This window comes from Pristiophorus japonicus, chromosome 4 (genome assembly GCF_044704955.1).
Source record: "Pristiophorus japonicus isolate sPriJap1 chromosome 4, sPriJap1.hap1, whole genome shotgun sequence".
Taxonomy (NCBI): domain Eukaryota; kingdom Metazoa; phylum Chordata; class Chondrichthyes; family Pristiophoridae; genus Pristiophorus; species Pristiophorus japonicus.
The window spans coordinates 62,701,438-62,715,045 of NC_091980.1; the positions used below are offsets into that span (position 1 = coordinate 62,701,438).

General features: G+C 43.7%; 1 protein-coding gene and 1 pseudogene across 1 annotated transcript in view; one reads left to right on the forward strand and one right to left on the reverse strand.

The window, feature by feature from the left end:
* Positions 1 to 13,608, forward strand: part of LOC139262927 (glucocorticoid receptor-like) — a 192,937-nt gene that overhangs the window by 94,998 nt on the left and 84,331 nt on the right. The gene's annotated exons all lie outside the window — the stretch shown is intronic.
* LOC139263530 (5S ribosomal RNA) lies at positions 12,976 to 13,094 on the reverse strand (annotated as a pseudogene).

Genomic DNA, 13,608 nt, shown 5'->3' on the forward strand with positions numbered 1-13,608 from the left:
ATTTCCTTCAGTTCCTCCTCCTCAGTAGACCCTCGGTCCCCTAGTATTTCCGGAAGGTTATTTGTGTCTACCTTCATGAAGACAGAACCAAAGTATTTGTTCAACTGGACTTGCCATTTCTTTGTTCCCCATTATAAATTCACCTGAATCTGACTGCAAGGGACCTATGTTTGTCTTCACTATTTTTTTCTCTTCACATATCTCTAGAAGCTTTTGCAGTCAGTTTTTATGTTCCCGGTAAGCTTCCTCTCATACTCTGTTTTCCCCCTCCTAATTAAACCTTTTGTCCTCCTCTTCTGAATTCTAAATTTCTCCCAGTCCTCAGGTGTGCTGAAATCTGTACCAAACAATATTTTTAAAGTTGTATTTTTGAATGGATGTCGATGAAAGCAATTACATTCATGCTTCACAGCCAATTAATTACTTTTGAAATGCAGTCACTTTTGTAATTTAGAAAAATGAATTGGACAAATTTGCGTATACCAAGGCCTATGTATAGCAAAAAGATAATGATTGCGGGATAAATGCTAGTCAGGACACAGAGAAAACGGCCACTGTTCTTCTTTGAATACTTTCATGGAATCTTTTACGTCCACCTAAGAGCCCAGACAGAGCCACAGTTCAACATTTCATCTGAAAGATGGCGCCTCTGGCATTGCAACATACCCTCAGTACTGCACTGAAGTGTCAGCCTAGATTTTGTACTGAAGTCTCGAGTGGGATTTGAACCCATAGCCTTCTGACTCGCAGACAAGACTGTTACCACTGAGCCAAGGCTGTGTCATCAATACCAATATATCTCTGTCCAGGGATATGGTAGTATAGTGGTTATGTTACTGGAGTAGTATTCCTGGACTGGACTAATGATCTGGAGACATGAGTTCAAATCCCACCACAGCAGCTTAAATTCTCTATTTTTGTAGATACAATGCAAGCCAATTCATTTCATTGAAATAGCACAAAGCAGGTATGATGTTATAACTTGTCCATAGGATTTTATGGAATTTTTCAGCCGAACAGATTGAGATTGATAATGCATGCAAGATATTTGTGGCAACCTGTTGCTTGATTCAGGTTTCTGCGAATCCAGCTCAGACAGGGTATTTAAACCAAGTGTTAAACTCTTCTGTAATCCTGTATGATTTTAAAGCAGCAGTCCTGGTGTAAGGATCTGTTTAGCCAGTTCTTAGTTGCCATTTCCATCTCTCAATTTCTGTTTGTCTGGACACAGTAATGAACCAGAACAGACAACACTTCACAAAACTGCTTTGTAGAATCATAGAATCTTACAGCACAGAAGGCGTAAACCTCTCTGTATCCTGTCCAGGGCCTTGATATCTTCCCTAAAGTACCCAGAATTGTAGACGATACTCCAGCTGAGGCCTTACCAGAGATTTGTAAAGGTTCTGCATGACTCCCTTGTTTTTGTATTTAATGCCCCTATTACAAAGCCAAGGCATTTGACAAGGTGCCACATAAAAGGTTACTGCACAAGATAAAAGTTCACAGGGTTGGGGGTAATATATTAGCATGGATAGAGGATTGACTAACTAATAGAAAAGAGAGAGTCAGGATAAATGGTTCATTCTCTGATTGGCAATCAGTAACCAGTGGGGTGCCGCAGGGATCGGTGCTGGGACCCCAACTATTTACAATCTATATTAACGACTTGGAAGAAGGGACTGAGTGTAACGTAGCCAAGTTTGCTGATGACACAAAGATGGAAGGAAAAGCAATGTGTGAGGAGGACACAAAAAACCTGCTAAAGGACATAGACAGGCTAAGTGAGTGGGCAAAAATTTGGCGGATGGAGTATAATGTTGGAAAGTGTGAGGTCATGCACTTAGGCAGAAAAAAATCCAAGAGCAAGTTATTATTTAAATGGAGAAAGATTGCGAAGTGTTGCAGTATAGCGGGACCTGGGGGTACTTGTGCATGAAACACAAAAGGATAGTATGCAGGTACAGCAAGTGATCAGGAAGGCCAATGGAATCTTGGCCTTTATTACAAAGGGAATGGAGTATAAAAGCAGGGAAGTCTTGCTACAGCTATACAAGATATTGGTGAGGCCACACCTGGAATACTGCTTGCAGTTTTGGTTTCCATATTTACAAAAGGATATACTTTCTTTGGAGGCAGTTCAGAGAAGGTTCACTAGGTTGATTCTGGAGATGAGGGGGTTGACTTATGAGGAAAGGTTGAGTTGGTTGGACCTCTACTCGCTGGAATTCAGAAGAATGAGAGGTGATCTTATCGAAACGTATAAGATTATGAGGGGGCTTGACGAGGTGGATGCAGAGAGGATGTTTCCACTGATGGGGGAGACTTGAACTAGAGGGCATGATCTTAGAATAAGGGGCCGCCCATTTAAAACTGAGATGAGGAGAAATTTCTTCTGAGGCTTGTAAGTCTGTGGAATTCGCTGCATCAGAGAGCTATGGAAGCTGGGACATTGAATAAATTTAAGACAGAAATAAACAGTTTCTTGAACAATAAGGGGTTATGGGGAGTGGGCAGGAAGTGGAGCTGAGTCCATGATCAGATCAGCCATGATCTTATTGAATGGCGGAGCAGGATCAAGGGGCAGTATGGCCTACTCCTGTTCCTATGTTCTTCTTCTATACGCTTTCTTAACCACGTAATCAACTTGCCCTTCCACCTTCAAAAAGTTGTGAACATACACACCTGGGTTGCTCTGCTCTTGCACCCCCCTCAGAGTAATACCATTTAGATGATATTGCCTCTCCTATGTTGCTTTTCCTAAAGTCCATCCCTTCACATTTATCCGCATTAGATTTCATCTGCCATGTGTCTGCCCATTTCACCAGTCTGTCTATGTCCTCCTGAAGTCCACTACTATCTTTCTCACTACTATGTTGCCAAGTTTTGTATCATCCTCCTTTATTTCACTTTAAAATGTTGGGTTATCCTCCCTTAAATTTAAAGGATGAAAATTCTAGCTGGAAGGATGAAGTGTACGATCTGTAATAGACTGAACAGCAATGTTCCCTGTTGCTTTCAGATCAGCTCCTGATGTCTTTTTGATCATCTCTACTATAAAATGCTTAAACCGGAAGGTTCTGCGCAACAATGGATCCCTCAAATTGCATTTATGTCAATGAAAAGTAGCTCTGAAATCTGCAGTTGTGCTTCATGAGCTGTCCATGTTCTGCTATTGTACCTTCTAACTATAGATGCTGTAATTCATTGTGCAGCATATATTTTGAAAAATGACGTGTAGCTTGAAAGCACAAATGGAATGAGATGTCTCAAAGGGAGTGAGAACACCAGAAACTTGCCTGGACTGGCAACACATTCAATGGGATATTAAGTACGATTCTTAGGTGAATTTTGGAACAGAATAGCTGCTGCGATTAAAGACTAATATTTTGTTTTGATCAGTTGTGTGAAATTATGATCAATTTTTATTTTGTCTTAATTGTTTTTTTAAGAATATTTTATACCTTTTGATAGTAATTCCTACTGACTGCTGCTTTTCGAATGCTTTAAATACTAGGTAAAGTGGGCAATACGTTTCAACTCCAATATGATAGAACACATTATGTCAAAATGCAGTTTTGCATCTGTGATTTTGTGCACGTTTAGATCTCCAAAGTGCTTCAGTGGAGGGTAGCAACTGCAAGCTGGGCACTTCGCCATGTGGAAAAACGGAAAATTGGCGGCCCATCTGCTGTAAGGTAGCACTGATTCTTAAACTCTCTTGTGATCTGTAAAGTGCATAGCTTGGGGAGACTACAAGAGGAGAAAAGGGAGTCGGAGCATTAAAGTACTAATTTGTGTGTATTTAGATCTATGGAAAGTGAAGTCACATGTATCTCTGCTATTTCAATGCGACACTAGAATGTATACATCTCTAGTGTGCAACTTTGATCCATTAATACTTTTGAAGCTCATCTAGACAGGTGCCAGGAAGTGCATTGTTGCATCCTCACAGCTATAAAAAAAGTGAGTAGAGGATTCCATGTTGTGATCATTTTACCTCCAGAAGTCTATCATGTCAAAACCGTATGGCAGCTTCCTGATTGAAATGCGATATTTTCTTGCAAGCGCTCTAAATTGAATAACAACAACTCGTATTTATATAGCGCCTTTAATGTATAAAAAAATCCTTATTTGTACTTCACAGAAATGTAACAAACAAAAATTGGCACTGAGCCAAAAAAGGAGATGTTAGGAGAGGTGGCTAAAAGTTTGGTCGCAGAAGTACTATTCAAGGAGGGTCTTAAAGGAAGAGAGAGGAATAAAGGTTTTAAAATGGGGAAAGCCAATTTTGCTAAGCTGAGAGGTGATTTGGCCATAATGGACTGGAAACAGCTACTTGAAAGTAAATCAGTGTCAGAGCAGTGGGAGGCATTCAAGGAGGAGAACTGTCGGGTTCAGGCCAAATATGTGCCCTTAAAGAAAAAGGGTGGGACTAACAAATCTAGAGCCCCCTGGATGCCTATGTATATATAGGGTAGGATAAAGGGAAAAAGGGAGGCTTATGACGGATACCGAGGGCTAAATACTACAGAATCTCTCGGAGTATAGAAAGTCCAGGCGTGAAAATAAAAAGGATATTAGGAAAGCAAAGAGAGAGCATGAAAAATTCTTGGCAAGTAAAATTAAGGAAAACTGAAAACTGTTTTATAAATGTATTAAGAGCAAGAGGATAACTAAAGAAAGGGTAGGGTCTATTAGAGACCATGAGGGTAATGTGTGTTTGGAGGCAGAAGATGTGGGTATGGTTCTTAATCAATACTTTGCGTCTGTTTTCACAAAAGAGAGGGGCAATGCAGACACGACTATCGAGGAGGAGAAGTGTGACATATTAGATGAAATAAACATAGTGAGAGAGGAGGTATTAAGGGGTTTAGCAGCTTTGAAAGTGGATAAGTCCCCAGGCATGAATGAAATGTATCCCAGGCTGCTAAGCGAAGCAAAGGAGGAAATATGAGAGGCTTTGACAATCATTTTCCAATCCTCTCTGGGGTTCTGCAGGGCTCTGCACTAGGTCCCTTGCTTTTTATGGTGTACATCAATGATCTAGACTTGAATATGGGGGGGGTATGGTTAAGACGTTTGCAGATGTTACTAAAATCAGCTGTGTGGTTGATGATGATGAAGACGAAGAAAGCTGCAGACTGCAGGAAGATATCAATCAACTGGTCAGGTGGGCAGAACAGTGGCAAATGGAATTTAATCCAGAGAAGTGTGAGGTAATGCAATTGGGGAGGGCTAACAAGAAAAAGGAATACACATTAAATGATAGGATACTGAGAAATGTAGAGGAACAAAAGGACCTTGGAGTGCATGTCCACAGATCCCTGAAAGTAGCAGGCCAGCTGGATAAGATGAGTAAGGAGGCATGCGGAATGCTTGCCTTTATTAGCCGAGGCACAGAATACAAGAGCAGGGGAGGTTATGCTTGAACTGTATAAAACACTGGTTAGGCCACAGCTGGAATACTGCGAGCAGTTCTGGTCACCGCATTACATGAAGGGCATGATTGCACTGGAGAGGGTAGAAAGGACATTTACGAGGATGTTGCCGGGAGTGGAGAATCTAAGCTATGAGGACAAATTAGATAGGCTGGATTTGTTTTCATTGGAACAGAGGAGGCTGAGGGGAGACCTCATTGAGGTGCATGAAATTATGACGGGCCTACTTTTTAAAAAGTACTTGGTTGTGCACCTGAAGTGCAGTAACCTGCAGGATTACAGACCGAGAGCTGGAAAGTGGAATTTGGCTGAATAGCCTCTTGTTGTCCAACATGGACACGATGGTCCGAAGTGGCCTCCTTCTGTGCTGTAAACCTCTGATTCTATGAGAGCTGCAGAGATTCAGCGAGGGAATTCCCGAACTTAGGGTCTAGATATCTTGAGGCACAGCCGCTAATCATGCAGTTTGAGGGATGAACCACAAGAGGCTGGATTTGGAAGAACGCAAAGTTCTGGAGGAGGTTACAGATTGGACACGAGGATGAAAATTTTAAATTGGAGCTGTTGAGCAACCGATAACCAATGGGTGAGTGGGACTTGGCAAATAAGGATAGAGCAGCAAAGTTTTGGATGAGCTGTAGTTTATGGAGGGTGGTAGGCCAGCCAGGAGAGCATTGTTTTCTTAAAAGCATTATTAAAACACACTTTACATGCAGCACTTTCATATTATGAATATTGTACTGTATTATAATTTAGGTGGGGGGGAGGGGTGAGTTCCGTGATTCCTAATCAATTTGAAAAGGGGTCCTTCAACCAAAAGTTTGAGAAGCACTATTCTGCACTATATGTCGGTCAACCCAGCTGTTATGACTTCCCTGCAATTTTTCTCAATTTGGGGGTTTCTGTAAGGGCACACTCACTGATACCAAATCCATGCCAATGTTGGGGCTATTCCACTGTCTCCCCTCCCCATGAGCAATGCCACAGAAAAACAGCTAGTAATCATTTTAAAAGTATTCATCAGTATTTTATTCACCTTTTCATAGAAGCTACATGAAATCATGCATGTAGCACATCACACTTTAACTGTGTCGACGACACAAAAACATGGCATGTTTTTCGAATTGGCTCAAATGTGATTTATTGGACAGATCAGAAAAGCTTCAAGGGGCTTCCTCACATACCCTACTAAATACCCTTGCTAATAACATTTAACATAAAAACCTACAATATCAAAACTTTAAAAAAAAAAAAAAAGTTTTTTACATTTTTACCATACATTCACCCACTTTCTTCTCCACAGACCATCGCTTTCTCAGCAGTCTGCCCTTCTGCTCTTCCTCGAGCTCCTCTTCTTGCTCTGCAGCAGTGTTTCTCAAACTGGGGTCCATAGATACCTTCCAGAGGTAATTTCAAGCCTGCTCTTTTTATAAAACAGACACTGATTCAATTCTTTTGAATTATTCTTAACGGATGGGTGATTGGTTAGGCTGATGTTATATTCGTAATCTGAGAAGTGCACGTAATTGACCAATAATCATTGTGTGACCACATATGTCAATCATTAGTCAGAGGTAATAAAAAATGCATCGATGTAATTATTTCCACTCGCACTTTCTCACATATCTAAACTGCTGAACTGGAGTCTGTAATTGTAGACTGCACACTTCCAGCTATCCTTTAGAACCACTTTGTCAGTGCTCATTAAATAAGACATTGTAGGCTCTCCGTGTGTGGATATTGCTTAGAGTTCGGTATTTTTAACCGTTGGCCAACTAAGAATAGAAAAAATGATGACTAGATAATAAACAGCACTGTGGGTTTTCATATTTTAATGCCAGTGCCTCACGAGGCGTTATTAGCATTATTCTATATAGATGTATGTGAGAGACTAGTTTTTTATGCATGGGACTAGTTATTTATTCGTTCATATGTGAATTGACAGGAGATTAAATAACGGGTGTTTAAAAAATACTGCCAATTATTTTGATTCCTATTCACTATTACAAAGATAAATTTACATACTTATGTCTAAAGCTTTATTCAGCATTTTAGAGTAATGTGCATTGCTGTATCTATTGGGTGGGTGGGGGTGGGGGGTGGGGGGAGGAATTGAGCCTGTGTTTTGCACCAATCTGTTAATTTTGCATCATGCAGACAGCTTTGTTTTCATGGGTTTTTTTGTTTCCTCACTTGTCATATTAATCAGCTTAATGCACCTTCCTGGAAGGATGGGGGAGTTTGATTTTTTTTCTTGTACCCTGTATTAACCTGCTCCCCAGCTTTTACAACGATCTGGGGCATTTGTGCAATCGTACTGTTGTGTATCTATAAAGCATGCACTCCCATGTTCTGCCACCAGGGAGCTCATCCCCTGAAGTCCCAAGGGATCCCAGCGTCCCTTGGGAGCACTATATAAGCCGGCCCCGAAGGCCTATTCCAAACTCTGGAGTGTCTTATTAAAGACTGAGGTCACTGTTACTTTAACCTCCCTGTGTGCAGCCTCATCTGTGTTAGGAACACAATAACTGGTGACGAGAATACGAATCCAATGCAAAGATGCAGCAAACTGTGGGCATCCTGGAGAAGTTCTCGCAGGGTGAGGTCTGGGAAGCCTATGTCGAACGGCTAGACCAGTACTTTGTAGCCAACGAGCTGGACGGAGAAGGAAGCGCTGCAAAACGGAGAGCAGTCCTCCTCACAGTCTGCGGGGCACCGACCTACAGCCTCATGAAGAATCTTCTGGCTCCAGTGAAACCCACAGATAAGTCGTATGAGGAGCTGTGTACACTGGTTCGGGAGCATCTTAATCCGAGGGAGAGCGTGCTGATGGCGAGGTATCGGTTCTACACGTGCCAGCGATCTGAAGGTCAGGAAGTGGCGAGCTACGTTGCCGAGCTAAGGCGACTTGCAGGACAATGTGAGTTTGATGGCTACCTAGAACAAATGCTCAGACTTTTTTGTGCTGGGCATTGGCCACGAGACCATCCTACGAAAACTTTTGACTGTAGAGACACCGACCCTCAGTAAGGCCATTGCGATAGCACAGGCGTTTATGTCAACCAGTGATAACACCAAACAAATCTCTTAGCACACAACTGCTAGCGATGTTCATAAATGAACTGGAACTGTGTTTGCGAGCAGAAATGTACAGGGCAGAACCCATGAGTCTGCAACTGCCAGCAAGCCTCAGGTGACCCAGATGACTGAGTCCGCAAGAAAGGACGAATGCAAGGCAATTCACACCTTGTTGGCGTTGTGGGAGGCTTCCATTCAGCCTGTTCATGCTGCTTTACAGGGTATGTTTGCAAGAGCTGTGGAACAATAGGGCACCTCCAATGAGCTTGCAAACGAGCTGCAAGCTCTGCAAAACCTGCTAACCACCACGTGGCAGAGGAAGATCGGTCCATGGTGGATCGAAGCAATTTCGAGCCTCAGAGGAGGCAGATGCTGAAGTACATGGGGTGCACACATTTTCAACAAAATATCCACCTATAATGCTAAACGTAAAATTGAATGGCTTACCCATAGCCATGGAACTGGACACTGGCGCTAGCCAATCCACCATGAGTAAAAATATGTTTGAGAGACTGTGGTGCAACAAGGCACTCAGACCAGCCCTGAGCCCCATCCACATGATACTGAACGTACACCAAAGAGCTTATCACTGTCCTGGGCAGCGCCATGGTCAAGGTCACCTACGAGGGCACGGTGCATGAACTGCCACTCTGGATTGTCCCGGGTGATAGCCCCACACTGCTTGGTGGAAGGAGCTGGCTGGGCAAAATCTGCTGGAACTGGGATGACATCCGAGCGCTATCACATGTCGATGAGGCCTCATGTACCCAGGTTCTTAACAAATTTTCTTCCCTTTTTGAGCCAGGCATTGGAAATTTTTCCGGTGCGAAGGTGCGGATCCACTTGGTCCCAGAGCCACGACCCATTCACCACAAGGCGTGAGCTGTACCTCACGTGATGAGGGAGAGAGTGGAAATCGAACTGGACAGGCTGCAACGTGAGTGTATCATCTCCCCAGTGGAAATCAGCGAGTGGGCCAGCCCGATTGTTCCAGTACTCAAAAGTGATGGCACAGTCAGGATTTGCGGCGACTATAAAGTAACTATTAATCGTTTCTCGCTACAGGACCAATACCCGCTACCTAAGGCAGATGACCTATTTGCGACGCTGGCAGGAGGCAAGACGTTCACCAAGCTCGACCTGACTTCGGCCTACATGACGCAAGAGCTGGAGGAGTCTTCGAAGGGCCTCACCTGCATCAAAACGCACAAGGGACTGTTCATCTACAACAGATGCCCATTTGGAATTCGGTCGACTGCAGCGATCTTCCAGAGAAACATGGAGAGCCTACTCAAGTCGGTACCACGCATGGTGGTTTTTGAGGACGACATATTGATCACGGGTCAGGACACCGTCGAGCACCGACAAAACCTGGAGGAGGTCCTCCAGCAACTGGATCGCGTAGAACTGCGGCTGAAGAGCATCTTCATGGCAACAGAAGTGGAATTTTGGGGGAGAAAGATCGCGGCAGATGACATTCGGCCCACAGACGCCAAGACAGAGGCTATCAGGAACGCGCAGGTGAAGGGTCCACAGCCAGCTAGGGAATGGAAGAGCAGTGCAAGGAAGGTAGTGCAGGGGTCCCCTGCGGTCATCCCCCTGCAAAACCGATACACTGCTTTAAGTACTGTTGAGGGGGATGACTCATCAGGGGAGGGCAGCAGCAGCCAAGTTCATGGCACCGTGGCTGGCTCTGTTGCACAGGAGGGCAGGAAATAGAATGGGAGAGCGATAGTGATAGGGGATTCAATTGTAAGGGGAATAGATAGGCATTTCTGCGGCCGCAACTGAGACTCCAGGGTGGTATGTTGCCTCCCTGGTGCAAGGGTGAACGATGTCTCGGAGCTGGCGCAGGACATTCTGAAAAGGGAGGGAGAACAGCTAGTTGTCGTGACGCACATCGGTACCAACGACATAGGTTTAAAAAAAGGGATGAGGTCCTACAAGATGAATTTAAGGAGCTAGGAGCTAAATTAAAAATTAGGACCTCAAAAGTAGTAATCTCGGGATTGCTACCAGTGCCACGTGCTAGTCAGAGTAGGAATCGCAGTATAACGCAGATGAATACGTGGCTTGAGCAGTGGTGCAGCAGGGAGGGATTCAAATTCCTGGGGCATTGGAACCGGTTCTGGGGGAGGTGGGACCAGTACAAACCAGACGGTCTGCACCTAGGCAGGACCGGAACCAATGTCCAAGGGGGAGTGTTTGCTAGTGCTGCTGGGGAGGAGTTAATCTAATATGGCAGGGGGATGGGAACCAATGCAGGGAGACAGAGGGAAACAAAATGGAGACAGAAGCAAAAGACAGAAAGGAGATGAGTAAAAGTGGAGGGCAGAGAAACCCAAGGCAAAAAACAAAAAGGGCCAATGTACAGCAAAATTCTAAAGGGTCAAAGTGTAATAAGTCAAGCCTGAAAGCTCGGTGCCTCAATGCGAGGAGTATTCGGAACCCAGGAGAGGGCTCTGAGCTAGTTAGAGTGGGTGAGAGCGCAGATGAACAGGACCCCAAGAAAGAATGCAAAAGGCAGGAGGCAACAGAGCAGAGTAGCACTGGGGTAAGTGTAAACCACAAGGTGATAGGAAGGGACAATATGTATGAATATAAAGGGGCTGCAGGAGAGATCAAAACTAAAAATCATGGTTTAAAAACTAGGATTAAAACACTACCTAAACGCACGCAGCATTCGAAATAAAGTAAATGAGTTGACGGCACAAATCATTACAAATGGGTATGATTTGGTGGCCATTACAGAAACGTGGTTGCAGGGTGGCCAAGACTGGGAATTAAATATACAGGGGTATCTGACAATTCGGAAAGATAGACAAGAAGGGAAAAGAGGTGGGGTAGCTCTGTTAATAAAGGATGATATCAGGGCAGTTGTGAGACAATATTGGCTCTAATGAACAAAATGTTGAATCATTGTGGGTGGAGATTAGAGAGAGTAAGGGGATAAAGTCACTTGTGGGCGTAGTTTATAGGCCCCCAAATAATAATTTCACGGGGCGGGCAATAATAAAGGGAATAATGGAGGCATGTGAAAAAGGAACGGCAATAATCATGGGGGATTTTAACCTACATATCGATTGGTCAAACCAAATCGCACTGGGTAGCCTTGAGGAATTCAAAGAATGCATATGGGATTGTTTCTTAGAACAGTATGTTACAGAACCTACAAGGGAGCAAGCTATCTTAGATCTGGTCCTGTGTAATGAGACAGGAATAATAAACGATCTCCTTGTAAAAGATCCTCTAGGAATGAGTGATCACAGTATGGTTGAATTTGTAATACAGATTGAGGGTGAGGAAGTAGTGTCTCAAACGAGCATACTATGCTTAAACAAAGGGGACTACAGTGGGATGAGGGCAGAGTTGGCTAAAGTAGACTGGAAACACAGACTAAACGGTGGCACAATTGAGGAACAGTGAAGGACTTTTAAGGAGCTCTTTCATTGTGCTCAACAAAAATATATTCCAGTGAAAAAGAAGGGCGGTAAGAGAAGGGATAACCAGCCGTGGATAACCAAGGAAATAAAGGAGAGTATCAAATTAAAAACCAATGTGTATAAGGTGGCCAAGGTTAATGGGAAACTAGCAAATTGGGAAAATTTTAAACGACAGCAAAGAATGACTAAGAAAGCAATAAAGAAAGGAAAGATAGATTACGAAAGTAAACTTGCGCAAAACATAAAAACACATAGTAAAAGCTTTTACCGATATATAAAACGGAAAAGAGTGACTAAAGTAAATGTTGGTCCCTTAGAAGATGAGAAGGGGGATTTAATAATGGGAAATGTGGAAATGGCTGAGACCTTAAACAATTATTTTGCTTCGGTCTTCACAGTGGAAGACACAAAAACCATGCCAAAAATTGCTGGCCACGGGAATGTGGGAAGGGAGGACCTTGAGATAATCACTCACTAGGGGGGTAGTGCTGGACAGGCTAATGGGACTCAAGGTAGACAAGTCCCCTGGACCTGATGAAATGCATCCCAGGGTATAAAAAGAGATGGCGGAAGTTATAGCAGCAGATGCATTCGTTATAATCTACCAAAATTCTCTGGGGAGGTACCAGCGGATTGGAAAGCAGCTAATATAACGCCTCTGTTTTTAAAAAAAGGGGGCAGACAAAAGGCAGGTAACTATAGGCCGGTTAGTTTAACATCTGTAGTGGGGAAAATGCTTGAAACTATCATTAAGGAAGAAATAGCGGGACATCTAGATAGAAATAGTGCAATCAAGCAGACGCAACATGGATTCATGAAGGGGAAATAGATAGGTTAAGCGAATGGGCTAATGTTTGGCAGATGGAAAACAATGTCGGAAAATGTGAGGTCATCCACCTTGGGGAGAAAAAAAAAACAGTAAATGGGAATATTATTTGAATGGGGAGAAATTACAACATGCTGCGGTGCAGAGGGACCTGGAGGTCCTTGTGCATGAAACTCTTTTTGGAAAAAGCCTACTGCACCTGGTATTCCCAGGCAGTCTCCCATCCAAGTACTAACCAGGCCTGACTCTGCTTGGCTTCCAAGATCAGACGAGATCGGGCATTTTCAGACTAGTGTGGCCGTAGGCAAAGCCTACTGCACCTGGTATTCCCAGGCAGTCTCCCATCCAAGTACTAACCAGTCCTGACTCTGCTTGGCTTCTGAGATCAGGCATTTTCAGACTAGTGTGGCCATAGGCATCAATGCCATTGCATGAAACTCTTTGAGTTTATCTGTAAAACAAAACATTAAACCGTGCCACCCGAACTGGGTGACACACCAGACATTTACAAGGCCCTTTTTTGCCATTGCATGAATCCCAAAAAGTTAGTTTGCAGGTGCAGCAGGTAATCAGGAAGGTGAATGGAATGTTGGCATTCATTGCGAGGGATGCAGTACAAAAGCAGCGAGGTCCTGCTGCAACTGTATAGGGTATTGGTGAGGCCGCACCTGGAGTACTGCGTGCAGTTTTGGTCACCTTAAGGAAGGATATACTAGGTTTGGAGGGGGTACAGAGACGATTCACTAGGCTGATTCCGGAGATGAGGGGGTTACCTTATGATGATAGATTGAGTAGACTGGGTCTTTACTCGTTGGAGTTC